General features: G+C 48.0%; 1 protein-coding gene across 3 annotated transcripts in view; it reads right to left on the bottom strand.

Annotated features, from left to right (window-relative positions):
* CLCN5 (chloride voltage-gated channel 5) overlaps nt 1-4,441 on the bottom strand; it is a 108,549-nt gene extending 104,108 nt beyond the window's left edge. The window contains exon 1 of one of the 3 annotated variants that reach the window (XM_072625914.1): nt 4,263-4,441. The gene's annotated coding sequence lies outside the window, so the exon portion shown is untranslated. The remainder of the gene's footprint in view (nt 1-4,262) is intronic. The other 2 variants (XM_072625912.1, XM_072625915.1) reach the window with 2 other exon arrangements.
* Nucleotides 4,442-15,203: the final 10,762 nt, after the last annotated feature.

The following is a 15,203-nucleotide window of genomic DNA, read 5'->3' as shown; positions in this document are numbered from 1 at the left end:
CTCAAGTCCAGTGACATTCCTTATCTAGAAGTCAGACACAGAAAGCTCAGCTCTGTGGAACGCTGGACCAAGCTGGAGGAAAGGGGAAAGGGCCTTGAGCAGTCCAGAGGAGAGAAGAAAGTCCTGAGGCCTTCAGACAGATGTGGTAGAGCCCCCCACCCACCCTCAGCAGAATAATCTGGGCCACCCTTCCTAACTCTTGAAAGAGGAGTAAGGGGGGGGGGCAGCAGGGACACACATGAACAGACAGGACAAAAGAGGTGGCTGATGACGATGATGCTGCAAAATAAAGTGTAAAAGCAGGAGCCAGTGAGGGGGGTGGTGTGCCCCAACAACCAGGAATCATCATGAATGTGGGTCAATGATGGTCACTGAAGAGTGTCGACTGTGCTTAAGAAGGCAGGGAGGGAGGTGCATGGTATCTTGAAAGAATAAGCTTCAATTATGTGGAAAGTTCTTCCTGGGAACAGCCCCTTTCCCAATGATGCCGGACGGGGGTGGTAGGAAGACAGGGACAAAGGGGATGCCCTCATGGCCCACTCCACCAACAAATGATCATGCGGCAGCCAAATGGGCATGCAAAGGAATAGCGGGGATTCATTCAACAACAGAACCTGAGCTCTCCTCTTCCTGCTGCCCAAGTGCCCTCCAAATAGGAAGAAAGGACTTCATTTCATCTAACCCGAGCCCTAAAGTTACACCCAGTGGAAAGAACTGGGGATTTAAAGTCAGGATCTGGGTTCTAATCCAGATTCTGTTACTTGGTTATCTAGTTTCTAGAAGATTAGAAGGTACAAATTGAAAGAGGTCATGGGGTGGACCTAGGAAACCTCTGGGCCTCAGGGGCCTCACCTGTGAGATAAAGGGGACGGACGAAATGACTTGGAAGTACCCTTCTGGTTCTAAATGAAGAGAATTTGAAAGCAGAACTCACTGGCTATGAATGCGAAGCTTGGGTAAACAGAGCAAGAGAAGGCAAAGAGCAGCCCCTCTAGACAGAGAACTAAAATCTCAGGTGCCTTTGTGCCTTCCAGTTCAAGCAATTTTAGTGAAAGCCATCCTGAAGAACTCCCACTACATGGGTCAAAGCACACCATAACAGTAGTGTTACAATTACATTGCTAATTCAACCACCCAACATCTTGGGATTCGGCCAGACGGGCTCATACGACAAAAGAACCCGAACTCATCTCCTTTCACTGCCCAAGTATCCCCACACTGGAAAAGAGTAAGATAAAGGACATCACTGAACTTCAGCAACATTCACTGCCTCCTCTGGGCAAGGCGCTAGGGAGTGCAAAAAAAAGGAAAAGGAAAAGGAAAGCCCTTTCGTCTGTGTTCCACCGTGGGGATGGGACGTGTCCGCAGCAAAGTAACCCCAGAGCCACTGGAAAAGGGAGAGGGGAATACTGACAGGCTTCACCACTGGCAGGTTGGGAAAGGCTCTGTGCAAGTGGTAGTACCTGAAGTGTTTCCTGCCACCCACTGATACCCCCATGCCTGGCACAGCCTTTTCAGAGGCTTTACGGAATGACAGGAGTGGGAAGCACATGAAGCTGAAAACACCAAAATTAGGGTTCGAATGTGAGCACTAACTCTGGCCAAAGGTGAAAAGCCCCCACATCCCAATCTCAATGGCTAGGTAAGCCCCATCCGCCCGTGTTGTCCGGTAGCTGGGTTAACCAGAATGCAGACCACATGCATCATTCTACTCAGGCTAGGGCGGGAAGTTGTACAGAGCAGCCTTCCTCTGTTGAGCTCGAGCATTAGCAAAGCTGAGTCTGATGAGCTCAAAGTTAATGGGAAAAATCTTTCTGCATTCTGGGCAGAGTTCTGTGGAGAAGACGAGAGAGAGGGACAAGGAGACTCGGCAACACAGAATTACCGAAGCGGGGAGTGATGGAAAGGAGCTGAAATGAATTCAAAACCCTATTCAGAGTTTACAGCTCATGTTGCTAGAAATTTCAATGAACGCTTCAAAACAAAGGAAAAGAAAAAAAGGCATATTACTCACATTTTCACACGCACAGATTTTGAGAAGGAAAAAATCAAGAAAATCGTTTTCCCTATTTCATTCCCCAAGTGGAATTTTGGTTCCTGTTGTGAAACACCACAAGATCAAGGCCAGAAGAGGCTTCTCTACGTGGAATATACTTTGTCCTTGCCAGATGGTCAAAGGGTTAAGTTTAAGAAGCAGCTGGCTGCCTGTCACTGGCTGGGGGGGGGGGGGGGGGGGGGGAAGGAGAGCTAGTCAGCAGTCACTCCTCTTATGGTCCCCTCCCTCCCCCTCCCCTCCCCCCAGCTCTAGATCCTCCCTCCTACCTTCCCTGGGCTGGGGGTTACAGTTCTTTGGCTCCCCTCCCCCTCCAAAAAAATGCACCTCTAGTCTTGGGGAAAGCTTGGATATGTGCACTGGCTGGTGTGAGAGCAGCTGTCTGGTCCCTCTTCCCTGGAAGACAGATGTGGAAAAACTGCTGAAACTTCCAAGTAAGAAACTCAAAAAAAGGTAAATCCGCTATTTTCAACACTTGCAAATCATCTCTCTAACTATCTTTTCTCATAAATACTCCAAGTCTCACCTTGCTGCTTAAGCCAAGTGAGAAGTGTGTGAGTGCGAATAGGGGTCCCAGGGATTTCGCTAGGATCTCCAGTCACTCTGCTCACTCTTTAGTGGGGAGGCAAGTCTCGTTTTCAGTGGTTCTTGAGGGTGATGGGGGGCTCCCCGTGTGCCCTCCAGGAACAAGAAGAACGAGGGAGGGAAAGCGTGCCTGCAAATGGGTGGCTGGCAATTTTGACTTTGGCTTGTTCATTTCTGTTCAAGTTGTGTGTGGTTCAGTAATTGCAAGTGATTGAATACGAGCTAAAGAACCCCCCAGTCCAATAAGGCTGTCAAAGTGTTTGTTGAGACAATGCGTTCTGCTCTATAGAGACTTTCTATGGAGGTGGGCACTCCCTTTGGCTGGTGCAGATCTCAGCTCCTGGTCCTGACTTATTCCTGTCTCTGGCTTGGGAGTTCCCTGCTTCTTCTGGAACTACTCTTAACTACTGCACCAAGGGTGATGCTGCTCTAGAGAAAACGATGAAGGCTGGGTTAGTCTGGTTTCCACGATTCTAAGAATTGAGTTGTTAACAGCCGGGCTCTGGGGCATTGAGGGCAAGCCAACAGGGGAACAAGCTGGGTTTTGCCCTCCACCAGCACCAGTGGTGCTTTTAGCAAGGGAAAACTCACTCTCTGGAGTCTGGGCGCCAAACTGGGGGTTGGCATGTCTGGAGCTTAGACATTATCTCTCCCCCTAAAGGGCACAGCTAAGCCTCAGAGTACCATGCTGAAGCTCTCTTGGAAACCTATCTTTTAAAAAGAAAAAAGAAAGGGAGGGGTGGAGAGGAAGAGAGGGAGAGACAGAGAAGAAAAAAGAAGAGACAAAGAGAGATAGAGACAGAGAGAAGAAAGGAGAAAGAGACAAAAAGAAAGACAGACAGAAGAAAAAAGGAGAAAGAGACAGAGAGGCAGAGAGAAAGGCAGAAACCAACAAAAAAGAGCAGAGGAGAAAGACAGAGAGAGACAAAGAGAAAGAAAGACCGAGACAGAGACACACAGACCGAGAGACAGGAGACAGAGACCGAGAGAGCAAGACGGAGAGACAGGAGACAAGAGAGACATTCCCCGGGTTGAGCAAAAGCAAACCCAGAGCTGAGTGCTGATTTCTGACAACTTCTGGCTGTCTCTGCGTGTCTGTGTCTCTGCGTCGTTCAGTTTTTCCCAATGAGGCCGTAGTCAAGCAGGCTTTGCCCATGGGGAAACGCAATGTAATGCTTCTGGAATCATTCAAACATGGAAACTCGCTAAGAGGACTAGGCGGTCGGTCCACTCGGAGCGCTGGCTTTTCACTTCCCCCCCAACATCTCCCCCCGCCCCCCTCGGCTGCCCCTAATTAGTCACAGCTTCCAGGGAAGGAAATTAACAAGAATGGTGTCTGGGACTCTTCCCGGGAGAACGAATCCAACGGCAGCGGCCTGGGAATTTACAGGAGGCGCCCGCCCCCCGGCCGGGAAGGAGAGGAGAAGCGGGGGGCCCGCCCGGAGCAAAGTGGGGAGCCTCACCCCCCCCTCCGCGCCCCCGGCCAGGCCGGGCAACAACAGCAGCCCCGCACCTCCGCCCCCCGCCCGGCGCCCCCGGGGACGGCCACTGCAGCTGCTGCTCTCGGAGGGAGGCGACGCCGACAACGCCGGCGGCCGGACGATCGGACTCCGCCGGGAGTTACCTTGAGCGCGGCGGCGGCGGCTTCAGCTCGCCCGCCCGACCCGGAGCCGTGGTGGCGACAACCCCGGGCCCCGGCAGCGGCCCCGGCAGCGGCGGCACTCCATCCACCCCGGGCCTCCCCGGAGGAGGAGGGAGGGGGAGGGGGAGGGGAGGGGGCGGGGGGAGAAGGGGGAGGGGAGGGGGGAGGGGGCTCGCGGCTCCCTCGGGCTCCAGGGCCGCCGGCCGCCCGCCCGCCGCCTCATGTGACAGGCGCTGCCGCTGCCTGCCAGGGAGGCGAGCTCGCCACCGCGGCCTCCCGCCCCCCCCGCGCGCGCCCCCGCGAGGCCCGAGCGGCTCCGGGCGTGTGCGCGCGCGCGCGCACCCGCCGCGGCCATTTTGCAGGCGGACTGGGCGGGGCCTAAGCTTCCCCTACTTAGGCGGCCGCTAGGAGGAGCTCCTGAGGCAAGACCCTCCTCCCCTCCCCTCCGCTCCGCTCCCCTCTGGAGGCAGCAGGCGGGAGCCTCTGACCCTGGGCCCCAGTTGAATCCGAGGATGCTAATTTCCTGGCCGCCGCTTGGGTGGATGCGTGGCATGCCCACTTCAGTAGCACCGAATTCCATAGGGAAATCAGAAGCCAGCTAAACGAGCTGTTCTGCCCTACTCAAACGGAGTTGGTGGCTCCCTAGTGCCTCTGCATAAAATACCATCTCAACACATCTGTGTCCACATCGCTCGCCTTCCTAGACTCTGCGTTCCAGTCAAAGTAGTCTAGTATTTTCTGGAACTTAGCCTTTTGTCTCTTACCTCTGTGAACAGGCCATTTCCCATGTACTGCCCATGATGCCAAGGATGCTCTCCCTCCTCACCTCTGCCCCCTCCAAAGCTCAGTTCAGGTGCCCCCTACAAGACCTCTCCAGACCACCTCTCACTTTTTAGTTCTCCGCCCAAGTTTCTTTCTATGTGTCTCATGTGGCAGCTGTGATCAGGACACCCCCAGGTTTGTCAAACTGAGGCCTCTTGCACAAAACTGGTCATACTCTCAGGCACTGTGCCAAGGGACATGGACCTACCTCACCAGGATGACCCCAAAATAACTTCTGAGTGGTCCCCAGCCACTAGGGTCTGTTCTCAAAGATGACTGTCATCCGAAAGTCAAGAGGACAGACTCTGGTCAAAGGCCCCTCCTCCTCCCCCATAAAAGCTGATGCTAAATCTTCTGTCCTCTGCTGTACAAAATCATTTCTCAAACCTACCTGTTTTCTTCTCACACTGGCACCAAACATTCCTTCCATGTCACTGTAGAACATTCTTAGATCTCAGAGATATGACAGGTACAGGGGGGCAAAGGTCAATGATGTCTGGAGTGCCTTTTGGAGAATTATACTGGGATTTTTTTTTGTCCAGTCCTTTCATATCTCCCTCCCTTACAGATATCTTGAAAACATCTCTCATGTAGACAAAATAGCATCACTGCTAACATAGATTTGTTCTGTGTGTGTGTGTGTGTGTGTGTGTGTGTGTGTTGGTGGTGGTGGTAGTGAGCCATTTCAGTCATGTTTGACCCCATTTGGGGTTTTCTTGCGAAGATACTAGAAGGGTTTGCCATTTCCTGCTCCAGCTCACTTTACAGATGAGGAAACTGAGGCAGACAGGGTAATGTGAATTGCCCACGGTCACTCAGCTAGTAAGGGTCTGAGGCTGCATTTGAACTCACCTTGATGACTTTACTTCAGCACCGCCTAACTGTCCTCTTCTGTGGGTAACACACAATAATATAGTCAATTCTGGCTTCACCTTCCCTAGTGCCATAGCCTCTGCTATGCCTGTTGGCGATTTTGGTTTTATAGTCCAAACAGAAAGGTTTCTCCGTCATCAAAATCAAAAATGCCGCCAGATCCATTGCTCTTTTGTGTTTGTTTGTCACATTCCTTATGTTTCATCTAGAATTGCTCTTTGGGTGACTGAGCCTAGTTAGATTGCATGCCAAGAGTTCTGCAGATTTTATAGATTTTTTCTTGTCAGTCATTAAAGATTGAAGAAAGAACCAATATGCATTTTTTCTAGTCTGACCAAGACAAGAATGCTTGTACTAAGGCATTTGTTGAGGGAACTATAAATTAGTATAATCATTCTGCAAAGCCATTTGAAATTATGCCAAGAAAGTGGTTAAAATGTCCCAACCTTTGGAGCCAGAGACTTCTGCTAGGCACACCCCTAAGGAGGTCATTAATTTAAAAAAAAAAAAAAAAAGGTTCCATATGCTTTATCTGTTGCACTTTTTGTGATAACAAAGTAGAAACAAAGTGGATCCCCATCAAATGGGGGCGTGCCCAAAGAAATGATGGTACAGGAATACTGGACATGGAATTTGACTGTGCTATGAAAAACTACAAATGTGATTAATACAGAGAAGCCTTCGAAGATTTCTGGGAACTGATACAAAGTGAAACAATCTACACAACGGCTACTGACTACAATAACATCGCTGGAAACACTGACCGCAAACAATGAAAAGTGAATGATACAAAATTACAAAGAACAGCTGTGACCCCAGAGTAGAGATCAGAATCAATCCCTCAGCCCCCTCCTTTGCAGGGCAGGAGGTACCTAATGTCCAATTGTGCTGAATTTTTTTCACTTCTTCCTCTTTTTATTTAAAAAAAAAGTTTGTTTTAAAGAATGGGAGGGGGGAAAGAGATGCAAAAGATTTCAGTAAAAGTGTCTTTTAAAAAGACAACTGTTACAAATGCAGGGGAGGGGCGTGGTCTTCCTTGTTGCTGAGCAGGTCCACTGTCCTCTGCCCCGGTCAGATCACACGTGGGGTGCGGTACTCAGCTCTGACATGGACATTGAGGCAAAGAGGTGGCTGGGCCTGGAGTCAGGAAGACCTGAATCAAAACCAGCCTCCAATTCTTGCTGGCTGTGTGACTCTGGGCAAGTCATTTCACCTCTGCGTGCCTCAGTTTCCTTAACTGTAAGATGGTGATAATGATAGCACCTACCTCCTAGGGCTGTTGTAAAGATCAAATGGGATAATATCGATAAAGCACTTAGCAAGTGCCTGGCACATAGGAAGGGCTATGTACAGGTTAGTTATTGTTATTACTTACTATTATTATTACCCGGAGAGAGGCCAGGGGAAAGCAATCAAGATGGTGAAAGACCTGAAGAAGGGACTTCCGACTCTACTGGCTAAGTAAGGATCGGCTGGAACTCCCGACGGTGAGTAAACTTACTGCACATCCAGCTGGGCTAAGAGCATTTCTCCAAACGAGCACACGAGTGACAGGAAAGCCAGCAGGACCAGGGGTGCCACCATCACATGAAACCAAAGCCTTTACCCCCTCACTTCCTTCCCCTGCTGATCGGAACACACAGACCAGGACTTCCCAACTGTTGATCTGTGGCAAAATCTTACCAGTTTGCCAGGCGTTCACTGCCCAGCTTCCTACCCCCTGGACTGAGGTTGCTGAGTGCAAAGGGGGTCTTGGGAGAGAATTAAGAAATGTGAAGCAGGTGCGTGTGTTAGGAACTGAACTGTTGGCCTAGAGTTGGGCTTGGGGAGCTCCTCCAGCCTTGACATTCCACGAGGAATGGAATGTTGCCGGGAGCCTCTCCCAACGGCTCCCTCAGCTAGTGTAGGACCCAAGGGTCCTACTGTCTGGGAAACAGAAGCCAGCTCAAATGGTAGTGTGCCTTCCCAGGGTACTGATGATTAAAAGCAGAGACACATATGGGGATGTGTCCCTTGGGGGGTGGGCCTGCACTACCTCTATTTTACGGGGCCTGGAAAGGGGATTCCAGGGTAAGACAGGAAGCGCTCCCACCGCTAGCCAGCAGGCAAAGTAAGTAACCTGGGTCTCTAGCTGGCCGCCCTACTCCCTTTAGCTGTGGGTTGGAATTGTTTCCCTTTGTTCTTCAGAGTTTCCTTCCTGAGAACTTCCCATTCCTCCTAGGCTGACTTCCCCTGGTGAATTTTAGGCCATGGGATTCCACTTCTCCTTTCTTGGAAGCCTTTGAAATCTGTTCCTGTAATCTAGCTTACTTGTCAGACTATGTACAGTTAAGAGCTGCCTTATTACAAGTTCTACACTATAGGTGCTTCCTTCCAAGGCTGCCATGAAGCCTGCCCCAAGGACTCAGTTCTCTCTTGTTGATGTAATTAGATCCAGAATAGTCAGTCCTCCCATTCATTCTTCCACACTTTAAAGAATGAACCTGTCATTAAGGCAACTCAAGAAATTGTCAATTGCTCTGATTTTGAGAGAGAGGGAGAAATAGAGACAGAGAGAGACAGAGAGGGAGAGAGGGAGAGAGAAAGAGACAGCACTCCAGCAAATGTCCTGATGATTGATATCCCCCATCATCACTATATCATGCCAGGTTTAGGATCTATTTCATCTTTCTGACCAGGTGGTCTATGGTATACTCTCATGACAATATCACTTCTATTTCTGCCTCCAATGATCTTTGTTCAAATTCCCTTTATCATGCTTCCCCCATTTGGTTCCTGACTTTCTCACATGAGTATTTGAAGTTTTTTGGTACAGACCTGTGATTTCACTGGCATAAGGGGCTAGTCTTCATTTTGGAAATGAAGAAACTGAGGCCCAGAGAGGGATGATAACTTGCCCAAGGGCACAGCAAGTAGTTGGACTAGGATCTGCACCCAATTCATTGGACTCCACATGCATTGCTCCTCCCTTTGGAGGAAATTTCATATTTCTGAAATCCTTGCCTTGAATGGGTATCAATGATGAAAAGCCCATCTGTGGGCTTCATGAGGGCTTCATGTTCTTGTCCAAGGCCTCATAAGCTTTGGCAACACTTTTTTCCCCTTTTTTAAAAATAGTATTTTGTTTTTTCCAATTATATGTAAAGACAATTTTTTAACATTCATTTAAAAAATTTTTTAGTTTCAAATTTTTTCCCTCCTTCCCTTCCCTCTACCCTTCCTGAAAAGATAAGGATTTTAAATAGGCTGTACATGGGCAATCGTGTAAAACATACTTCCATATCACTCATGTTGTGAAAGAAGAAACAAAACAAAAAGAGAAAAACCTGAAAAAGGTAAAGAAAGTGAAAATAGCGTGCTCTGATCTGCATTCCAGCTCAGCAGTTCTTTCTCTGGATGCAGAGAGCATATTCTATCACGAGTCCTTCCGAGTTGTCTGGGATCATTGTACTGCTGAGAAGAGCTAAGTCATTTGTGTTGATCATCACACAGCCTCGCTGTCATTGTGTGCCATGTTCTTCTGGTTCTGCTGACTTAACTTTGCATCCATTCATGCCTTTCCAGGTTTTTCTGAAGTCCACCTGCTCACCATTTCTTATAGCACAATTGTGTTCTGTTACATTCATCTACCACAACTCGTTCAGTCATTCCCCAGTGGATGGGCATCCTCTCGATTTCCAATTCTTGGCCACCACAAAAAAAACTGCTAGAAATATTTGTATACATATGGGTCATTTCCTTCTTTTTGATGCTCTCTTTGGGATATAGACCTGGTAGTGGTATTGCTGAATCAAAGGGTATGGACAGTTGGATTGCCCTTTGGAGAGAGCTCCAAATTGTTCTCCAGAATGGTTGGATCAGTTCACAACTCCACTTCGGCAACACTTTTGAGATTTGTTCTGGCTGTGTCCTTGTTGCCCTTGGGAATCACCAGAAGTGGGTAGTATCATCTGGTTTGACAGGTCTGGGAAGGTTTTCTCTCATGGCCCTGACACGGGCCTCAGGAAAACAGTGGATCTTTCTGTTGTTGTCAGGTCAATAAATAGATGTCACCATACCAGCTGTGTCCTGGCACCCTCATTTCTGGGAGGACAAGCACCTGCCACTGCTTCCTCCTCCTCCTCCTCCAAGAGGAGTCCCCTCCTCTTTGCCAATTGTTACTGTTCAGTCATTTTTCAGTCGTATCTGATGCTTGGTGATCCCTTTTGGGGTTTTCTTGGCAGGTATACTGGAGTGGTTTACCATTTCCTTCTCCAGCTCATTTTACAGATAAGGAAACTGAGGCAAACAAGGTGAAATGATTTGCCCAGGGTCACACAGCTAGCAAGTGTCTGAGGCCAGATTTGTACTCAGGAAGATGAGTCTTCAGGCCCAGGCTCAGTGCTCTATCTGCTCTATCCACTGTGCCACCTAGCTGCCCCTCTTTGCCAATAGACAACTCAGACACCAAGCATTTCTTAAGTGCCTCCTCTGTGCCAGGACCAGTACTAGATGCTGGACGTAAATAAACATAAGGCAGTCTCTGTCCCCTAGAAGCTGACATTGTCCTAGCGAGGAGGGCCTGACATCCAGAAGCAGAAACAGCTAAAAGACTGAGGCAGATCTAATTGGAGAGGGCAGCTGAGGAAAGTATCACAGAACAGTCCGACAACAGATATGGCCACACAGGAGAAGGAAGCTCATTATCAGAGAACGCTGGAGAAGGACAGCCCAGGGTAAGCCCCTTCCAATGGGCCGGACAAGTTCAGACTGGGGAAGATCTTGGGAGGAAGCATTCCCAAGAAGAAAGGACAATTCCTTCCTGATCATGGTGCCAAGGGTTAAAGTGTCTTTTGCAGCTTTCCTCTATTTGCTGCTCCAGCTTCCTTGTTCTCCTCTTTCCCCTGCGTGTCACATTGTTCCAGCCTCCAGGATCCTGGTGCAGGTCAGCATGCCCATCTGACTCCTTATGTCCTTCTATGTCTTTTTTTTCATATTGCAAGGAACACTCAATTCAGCCTGATAAGCTGGGAAGCTGGCCATGTTCCTCCAGCCCCTTGACCTTTCCTGCTAGGACAGAGACCAGTTTGCATTGGGTGCATTTTTTCAAGTACACATGGAAACATGGATCACTTGCGGGTCATCACAAAGATGGATGTCCAAAAGCAGGAATGGGCAGACCTCAGTGGGATAAAATGAATGGCAAACAATGATGGCCTGAGGAAATGGTGTTTATCAGTGTGGAAGTTAAAACCAACTCATTAAAGAAGGTCTGAGTGCAAAGCAAAATCAGCGTGTTCTAAAAATGGGTTCAAGTTATAGCAAGGATAACAATGTGGATGTGGTAAATAAAGGCCCAAATCAACGGGGTGCTCCAGCTAGCAGGCGTCAGGGGCAAACTTTCAATGTTCCGTGTCACCTACTCCTCTTCCTCACTGGGATAGAAGGGACAGCCAAAGGTTGGATCGATGGCCTCGGAGGGCTCTTGCAGTTCTAAATCTATGCAATGCTCTCCTAGTGATAGTTACCCCAGCTCACCCCTTGCCAAGTCCCAGCCTACAAATATGGTCACATCTCCCATATCTTGAAAAAAAAACCCCTCACTTGAGCTGGCCATGCCTACTACCTGCTATCCCCTATCTCTCCTCCCCCTTTCTGCTAAAACCATCCACAAGTGATGTCTCCACTTCTTTTCGTCTCTCTCTTCTTAACTCTGCGGTCTGACTTCCAACCTCATTGTTCCACCAAAACTGCTCTCTTCAAAGTTACCAAGGATATCTTCATTGCCAAATTGAATGGGCTTTTCTCAGTCTTCATCCTTCTTGACCTCTCAGCAGCCTTGGACACTGTTGATCACTCTCTCCTCTCTAGGTTTTCATGACATGGCTGTCTCCTGGTTTTCTCCCTATGGGTCTGGATGGTTTCTTTCTTTTCTTGGGCTTTATGTCAAACCCACTAACTATGTATATGTATCTATAGAGATCCCAGATCTATCTATCCAATTGCAATCTCTCTCTTGAGCTCTGTTGAGCTTCAGTTCCACATCACTAATCCCCTATGCCATTTCAAATCTCAAACTTCATGTGTCCAAAACAGAACTTATTATCTTCCTCCCCCTCCGCCCCAAACTAGCCCATCTTCCAAACTTCCTTGTTTCTGTAGGAGGCACCACCCTCCTTCCAGTTCCCTGTGTCTGCCATAGCAGAGTTATCCTCCACTCTTTTGTGAGCACACTCACCACATAGCCAATCACTTGCTGAGTTTCGTCATTTCTGTCTCCACAATCTCCCTTCCTCTTTGCTCCCCATCCTGATTCATGCCATCAACACCTCTCCGGGAGGTAGTTTCCTGCCTCTAGTCTCTTCCTTCTCTAAGTCATACTCCACATGGCTGCCAGAGTGAGGTTTCCTACAGTGCAGGCCTAACCATGGTCACTCCTTTGCTCAATAAAATCTGGTGGCTCTCTGTTCCTTGTAGGATGGAACACCGTGTTTGGCATAAAACCTTTCTGCCCTCTCCAGTCTTCTCCTGTATTACCCTCCTCTGGGTACCCTGTAATCCAGGTAAACTGACCTACTTGTTGCTCCTCACTCAAGACTGTCCACCTCTACCTGTTAGTGTAAGAATGCCCTCCCCTACCGCAGATCTTAACTCTTTTATGACATATTTGGTAAGTCTGAGGAGCTGCTTGAGGATCGGCGAGATGGTGACTCTCCAGAGTAGCGGATGGAGTCAAGGTCTTTCCCACTCCAAACCCAGTACTCTCCAGTACCTCCAAGTCATCTCTGTGCTTTTATTTGATGAGACATGAAAACTGTGAAATGATCACAAAGAAATGAAAATAGCGCTTTCTGTAGCAGACGATAGGGCTTTATTGCTAGAGAACCTGGCACGGGAACAATAATAGTCACTGAAGTACTAGATGCTTTATGTATGTGAAAAAATAGAAGCGAAATGTACAGAATCATCTCCATTTCTATATGCCACTATATGTCAGAGGAAGTGATAGAGAAATGGCAGCTACAATGACCACAAAAGTCGTCAGATGTTGGGCCCCCAAGACATTGTTATGGACAGCTTGGGTCAGCCTTCAATTCTGAAGGAATAAATCCATTCAATTTGCCAGGTGAGAACTTCTCAGATACCTAATAGCAGGCACTTAAGAAATGAAATGAATTTAATTGAATGGGCCTAATGTGGGCCAGGTTCTGTGCCCTCCACTGGGGAAACAATGAGAACAACACAGTCCCTACCGTCCCTACCCCTCAAGGAACTTCTACGTACTGAGTAGATGGAAGGAGACTGTCTACACGATTGCCAATACTTTCCAAATGATTTTCAAGATTTAATTTGATGCTGCTAGATTTTTTCACAGAATCCACTAATGTCACAAGAAAATTCAAATGGATGAGAAGGGAAAGAATATCGGCAGGGACTGAAAAAAGAGAATTTGAGAAGGGAGATTTGCCTGGTCAGATCTCAAGATAGAATTGATTGAATCTCAGGTACTTGATGGCCAATGCTGTATAGGACAATAGAAAATCCAGAGAGAAAAATGCAATGTATTTTTGAGGATAAAGCCACAAGTAAAACACCTGGGGGGGGGGGGAGAATGGAACTTTCCAGAAATGTAGATGGCTGCACCCTGAAAAATTGTTTTAGACCTTCACTCTGTGGCACACTGTATGATGCCCTTTAAGCAGCTCTTTGATCTAAAGTCATATATGTGTGTGTATGTGTGTGTGTGTATGTATAGTTGAAAAACTTGGAGAAAAAGGAATGATGCAGCTCTCTCAAGTGGTGGATGGAGGAGAGAAACATGATTTACCAGTTGCTGGTGGAAGAAACCAGTGGGCCCTTGGGAAGGGTTTAGGGCAGAAGACAGTTCTGCTTCCAGGGAGAGGGTGCCAAGCCATGCTGGTGATTGAAGGCTCTTGTCAAGGTAGACCTAGGTAAAAAGAGCATATTCCAAGTTATGGACTGAAAAAACCAATATGATCCAGTGAAGCCAGAGTTTGAGGTATAAGCAAGTTCAAAGGCTAGGTAAGAAGGGGGGACCCTGTTTGTAGTAGCTTTCTTTTTTGGTGTTTTGCTAGTCACACCCCTCCATGGTCTGATTCCATGAGCCTAAAAGGCTAGGGAAGTCCAGTAGTATCTTCCCTTGATCTTGGAAGTAGGCAAGGTTTGGAAGGTGGCAATTTCCTAAGTCTTTCTGCACTTAGAAAACATAAGCCTGCCCAGGTAAAGCATGATTTACTGTGATCACTTTAAATTATCCTAGGTTGTCTGGACAACTTTGTATTCCATATAGGCAGCCTATCTTGATGAAGGATACAGTCATGCAGAGTTTTAACTTGTAGTTTCTGTACCTGGGACATGAAATTCAACTGGCGTGCAGCCACTGTTGGTGAGGAAGCATATGCTGGGATGGTGCCTTCAGTGCCCTCTAAATTTGGGCATTCTAGGGCAGAGTCCCAGCTGCCCTGCCCTAGTTATGACAAGTCACACAGGTTCAGAGACTGCTTGAGAAATGATAGGTGAGTCTGTGTGGAAAGAACAGATTTAATGTGGTCTAGATTATTTGTAAACCCAGTCTTTAAAATTCCAGAGCTGGGTATAGCATAATTTTGACCATATATTCTCATGGAAAATTTCTATTTTCTTTCTGGGTTCTATTTAAATCCAAAACCCATTTATTAACCTGGCCTGCTATTTGTGAGGGTACTATGTTAGATCCTGAGGATGCCCGAAAACAATTCCTGCACTCAAGGAGCTTGTAGCCTGCCAAAGGGAAATGACAGAGGGGCAGACAAACGTGATCAGGTGAGGGAGGCAAGAGCAGAAATGCTAGAGGATAAGTGGAAGAAGAAGAGCCTGTGATCTAGGGGTGCCACAAGGTGGAGGCTTCAGAGAAGACCATTCAGACTACTCCCAGGTGGAGGAGGGTTGAGTACATGCCATGCTGGAGCAGTGGTTGGGAACACCTAGTAATGCAGTTGGTTTGTGATGATGAAAGAAGGCTAGAAGGGCAGGTGGGAGCCAGGGAGTAGAGGGCTTGAAAGGCTAGGCCAAGGATTTTGGACAATACGGAGCCATTGCAAATCTTTGAGCAAAGGAGTGAAATGGGCAGAATCTTTTGGCAACTGCCAAAAGTGGATTGGAGAGGGGAGACTGGAGGTGAGAAAAGCAACTAGGAAGCAATCTCCAGAGTGATTGTAGCCCTGAGAAGACAAATGTGAGAAGGGAGAA

This window comes from Notamacropus eugenii, chromosome X, assembly GCF_028372415.1.
Source record: "Notamacropus eugenii isolate mMacEug1 chromosome X, mMacEug1.pri_v2, whole genome shotgun sequence".
Lineage (NCBI taxonomy): Eukaryota > Metazoa > Chordata > Mammalia > Diprotodontia > Macropodidae > Notamacropus > Notamacropus eugenii.
This window is presented reverse-complemented; position numbering and strand designations above follow the sequence as displayed.